This window comes from Canis aureus, chromosome 3 (genome assembly GCF_053574225.1).
Source record: "Canis aureus isolate CA01 chromosome 3, VMU_Caureus_v.1.0, whole genome shotgun sequence".
Lineage (NCBI taxonomy): Eukaryota > Metazoa > Chordata > Mammalia > Carnivora > Canidae > Canis > Canis aureus.
In genome coordinates this window covers 84,655,482-84,661,481 of record NC_135613.1, presented here as the reverse complement: position 1 = coordinate 84,661,481, position 6,000 = coordinate 84,655,482, and positions in this window count along the sequence as shown.

Genomic DNA, 6,000 nt, shown 5'->3' with positions numbered 1-6,000 from the left:
GATTTTATTTATTTATTCATGAGAGACAGAGAGAGAGAGGCAGAGACACAGGCAGAGGGAGAAGTAGGCTCCACGCAGGGAGCCCAACATGGGACTCGATCCCAGGTCTCCAGGATCAGGTCCTGGGCTGAAGGCGGAGCTAAACCGCTAAGCTACCCGGGCTGCCCAAAACATCCCAAATTTAATGAAATACATGGAATTTACAACTGCAAGAATACATAAATTTACAACTGTAAGGAGCCCGATGAACTCTAGGTACAATAAACTCAAAAAAAGCCAATTGAGACACATTATAAGCAAACTGTTCAAAGTACAGAATCTTGAAAGCAGCAAGAGAAAAGTGAACCAGCATCAAACAGTAGGGATCCTCAATAAGAATATCAACCAATTTTTCACAAGAAACCTTGGAGGCCAGAGGAATATAGAATGAAATGTTTAAAGTGCTGAAAGAGAAACACAGTCAACCGAAATTCTATAAACATCAAAACTTTTCTGGAAAAATAAAGGAGAAATGAAGAATTCCTGGATAAACAAAAGTTGAGGGAATTCACTATCACTAGATAATGCCTTACAAGAAATGCTAAAAGGAGTCCCTCAAGTTAAAATGAAAGGATACTAGACAGTAATTGAGATCATGACATGAGACAAAACCAAGAATCGGATGCTTAACTGACCAAGCCATCAGGTACCTCAGGAAATTTTATCTTTTTTTCTTTAAATTCAATTTGCCAGCATAGAGTATAACACCCAGTGCTCATCACATCATGTGCGCTCCTTAATGCCCAACATCCAATTACCCCATCTCCCCACCAACTTCCCCTTCTGCAACCCTTAGTTTGTTTCCCTGAGTCAAGAGTCTCTCATGGTTTGTCTTCCTCTCTACTTCCCCGCCCCCCCCCCCCCCAGTTTCCCCTCCTTCCTTTATGGTCCCTTGCACTATTTCTTATATTTCACATATGAGTGAAACCATATGATAATTGTCTTTCTCCAACTAACTTACCTCACTCAGCATAATACCCTCCAGTTCCATCCATGTCAATGTAAATGGTAGGTACTCATCCTTTCTGATGGCTGAGCAATATTCCATTAGATAGATAGATGATAGATAGATAGATATCACATCTTCTTTATTCATTCATCTGTCGAAGGACATCATGGCTCCTTCCACAGTTTGGCTATTGTGGACATTGCTGCTATGAACTTTGGGGTGCATGTGTCCCATCATTTCACTGCATCTGTATCTTTGGGGTAAATACCCAGTAGTACAATTCTGGGTTGTAGGGTAACTCTATTTTTAACTTTTGGAGAAACCTCCACACTGTTTCCAGAGTGCCTGTACCAGTTTTCGTGCCCACTACAGCGTAAGAGGGTTCTCCTTTCTCCACATCCACACCAATATTTGTTGTTTTCTGTCTTGTTAATTTTAGCCATTCTCACCAGGGTAAAGTGGCATCTCATTGTGGTTTTGATTTGTATTTCCCTGATAACAAGTGATGTGGAGCATTTTTTCATGTGTCTGTTGGCCACGTGTAGGTCTTCTTTGGACAAATGTCTGTTCATGTCTTTTGCCCATTTTTTGACTAGATTGTTTGTTATTTGGATGTTGAGTTTGATAAGTTCTTTACAGATCTTGGCTACTAGCCTTTTATCTGATATGACATTTGCAAATATCTTCTCCCATTCTGTAGGTTGTCTTTTAGTTTTATTGACTGTTTCCTTTGCTATGCTGAAGCTTTTTATCTTGATGAAATCCCAATAGTTCATCATAGCTTTTTTTTCTTGTCTTTGGAGATGTGTCTTTCAAGAAGTTGCTGCAACTGAGGTAAAGAGGTTACTACCTGTGTTCTCTTCTAGGATTTTGATGGATTCCTGTCCCACATTTAGATCTTTCATCCACTTTGAGTTTATCTTTGTGTATGCTATAAGAGAATAGGCCAGTTTCATTCTGCATGTGGCTGTACAATTTTCCCAACACCATCTATTGAAGAGAGTGGTTTTTTTCCATTGGCTATTCTTTCCTGCTTTGTTAATTATTAGTTTACCATAGAGTTGAGGGTCCATTTCTGGGTTTTCTATTCTGTTCCATGGATCTATGTGTCTGTTTTTGTGCCAGTATCATGCTGTCTTGATGATTACAGCTTTGTAATATAGTTTGAAGTCAGGCATTGTGATGCCCCCAGCTTTGGTTTTCTTTTTCAACATTCTCTGGCTCTTTAGGGTTTAGGACATTATATCTTGATATAAGGGTCAACTCATCAAAAAGATATAACAAATATAAACACATATGTACTAACTAGCAGAGCCAAATATATGTGTGTGTGTATGTGTGTATTCATTCCAAACAATTCTTAATAAATTTTTAAAAGTGGAAATCATGCAATGCATCTTCTTATTAAAATAGAATGAGACTAGAAATCAAAAACAGAAGGAAAGTTTAAAAAATAAAAAATATGTGGAAATTAAAGAAGACACTCCTTTTTAAAGACTTATTTATATATTTATTTGAGGGAGAGAGAGTGCAAGTGAATATGAGTGGGAGGAAGACGGAATCTTAAGCAGACCCCCCACTCATCTCAGAGCCTTACATGGGGCTTGATCTCACAACCCTGAGATCATGACCTGTGCCAAAACCAAGAGTCAGATGCTTAACTGACTGCACCACCTACGTGCCCCTAAAGAACACATTGTTAAACAACCAAAGAGTTAGAGAAGAAATCACAAGTGAAATTAGAAAATGCTTTGATAAAAATGAAAATGAAAACACAACATATAAAAATTTATGGGATGCAGCAAAAGCAATTTTAACGGAAATTTACAAATATAAAAACATTTTCAAAAGAATAATATCAAAATTAATAACCTAACTTTATACCTTAGGACACTAGAAAAGACAGAGAAGCCCAACATTTGCAGAAGGAAGGAAATAATAATGACTGGAGTGGAGATAATTAAAATGGAGAATAGAAAAGCAAAGAAAATCAACAAAACCAAAATTGGTTCTCTGAAAAGCTCAACAAAATTGACAACTCTTAAGCTAGATTGGTTAAGAAAAAAAAGAGAGAAAACCCAAATTTCTAAATAAGAAAAAAAGTGAGGTTTACTACTGATTTTACAGAAATAAAAATAAGAGAATACTGTGAATAATGCCAACATGCTGGATAAACTAGATGAAGTGGACACAACCTACCGGAACTGACTCATGAAGAAAGAAAAAAATTTGATTAGACCTAATTTGTTGTACTGAGTCAGGAATAAAAATCTCTCAACAAAGAAAAGCACAAGATCAGGAGGTTCACTGGTGAATTCTACTAAACATTTAAGAAGAATTAATCAATCCTTTTAAAATTCTTTTTTTAAAAAATAAAGAGGAGGGAATACTACCTAAAGCCAAACAAAGATACTACCGGAAAACTACAGACCAACATCCCTTATGAATATTGATGCAAAAGTCCTCAAGAAACTAGCAAACCATATTCTGCAGGATTATAAACCATGACCAAGTGGGTTTTATTCCTGGGATGTAAGGACAGTTCAATAAACAAATATCAGCCAATGTAAAATACAATATTAACAGAACTAATAGAATGAAGGGGGGGGAAATACAATTGATGCAGAGAAAGTATGACAAAATTCAATACCCTTTTGAACAATCAATAAACTAGGAATAGAAAAAAATTTCTTCAAGACAATAAAGGCCATACATGGAAACTCCACAGCTAATATACTTAATGCTGAAAGACTTTCTCTAAGATCAGGAACAAGACAAGGATGCCTACTTCTTGCTACTTCTATTCAAAATAGTATTGAAAACTCTAGCCAGAGTAACTAGGCAAAACAGAAGGGGGAGGAGGAAGGGGATGGGGAGGAAGATGAAGAAGAGGAGGAGGAAGATGGAGAAGGAGGAGAATGATGAGAAGAAGAAGAAAGGAAGAAACAAGAAAATGAAGGAAGGAAGGAAGGAAGGAAGGAAGGAAGGAAGGAAGGAAGGAAGGAAGGAAGGAAAGGTATCCAAATTGGAAAAAAATAAAAGGTAAAACTATCTGTGTTCACAGTCAACATGATCTTATATGTAGAAACATTAAAGAATCTACACACACACACACACACACACAAACTGTTAGAACTAAAAAACAAATTCAGAAAACTTACAGGATACAAAACCAACATTCATAAAGGGTGCATTTCTATATAATAGCCAAAAAAAACTAAAAAGAAAATCCTATTTAAAATAGCACCAAAAAGAATAAAATGTTTAGGAATAAACTTAACCAAAAAATAAAAATTAAAAAAAAAAGGAATAAACTTAACCAAGAAGTCAAAAGAAGTGTGTGCTCACAACTATAAAATGTTGCTGAAAGAAATCAAAGGCAGGAATTAGTGGAAAGACATCCCACATTTATGGACTGGAAGACTTAATGTCATTAAGATAGCAATACTACTAAAAAAAAAAAAAGATATCAATACTACCAAAAAGCAATCTACAGATTCAATGATATTCCTACCAAAATCCCAATGACATTTTTGCAGAAATAGAAAATCCATTCTAAAATTCACAGAGAATCTCAAGGGACCCCATATAGCCAAAACAATGTTAAAAAAGAAAAATGAAGTTGGAAGACTCACACTTCTTGATTTCAAAGCTTACTATAAAGCCACAGTAATCAAAACAGTGTAGCACTGGTATAAATACAAACGTATACAATAGAGACCCCAGAAATAAAACCTCACATATGTAGTCCAATGATTTTCAAAAGGAGCGCCAACACTATTAATGGAGAAAGAGCAGTCTTTCAGCAAATGGTGTGGATAAAGCTGGATATCTATGCAAAACAATGAAGTTGGACCCTTATTCTACATCATATGTGAAAAATTAACTCAGACTGGATCAAAGACTTAAACATAAGAGCTGACACAAAAATAACTTAGAAGGCAATATAGAAAAAAGTTCATGACATTGGATTTGGCAATGATTTCATTGGCTAAGACACTAAACACAGACAACAGCAATAAAAGAAATAGATAAATTGGACTTCACTAAAATTAAAAACTTCTGTGAATCAAAGGACACTATCAAGAGAGTGAAAAGGTAACCCACCAAAAGAGAGAAAATATTTGCTAATCATATATCTTATATCCAGAATATATAAAGAACTCCTACAACTCAACAACAAGAAGAAATGAATGAACAAACCAATCTAAAAGAAGCAAAAGACTTGAAACGGCATTTATCCAAAGAAGATACACAATGGGCCCTCAAGCACATGTAGAGGTGCTGAATATCACTAGCCATTTGGGAAATGCAAATTGAAACCACAAAGAGATGCTATTTCATACTCAAAAGGATGACTGTTAGGAAGGGAAGGAGGGAAGAAAGAAACAAACAAACAAATAATTGCTGGTGAGGATGTGAGAAATGGGAACCCTGGTTCATTGCTGGTGGGAATGTAAAGTGCAGCCACTTTGTCAACCAGCTATGGTGGTCCCTCACAAAGGGAAACATAAACTACACTACCGTATGATTCAGAAATTCCACTTCTAGGTATATCTTCAAAAGAATTTAAACCAGGGACTCAAACAGATACTTGTATACCAATATTCAGAGCAGTATTATTTACAATAGCTAAAAACGGAGACACTCCCAGTGTCCATCAAAAGATGACAAATAAACAAAATGAGCATCTACATACAATGGAATGTTTCTCAGACGCAAAAAATGAATGAACCTTGAAAACTCTATGCTAAGTGAAATGAGCCAGATGCAAAAGGACAGATAGTACATGATTCCACTTTAATGAGTTACCCAAGAATAGGCAAATTCATAGAAACAGAAAGTAGAATAGAAGTTTCCAAGGACTGTGGGCAGGGTGGAATGGGGAGTTATTATTTGATGTATACAGAGTTTCTTGTCTGGGCTAATGAAAGAGTTCTAATGAAAGAGTTCTGGAAAGGGTTAGTGGTAATGGTTGCACAACAATTAGAATGTACTTAATGTTATTGAAT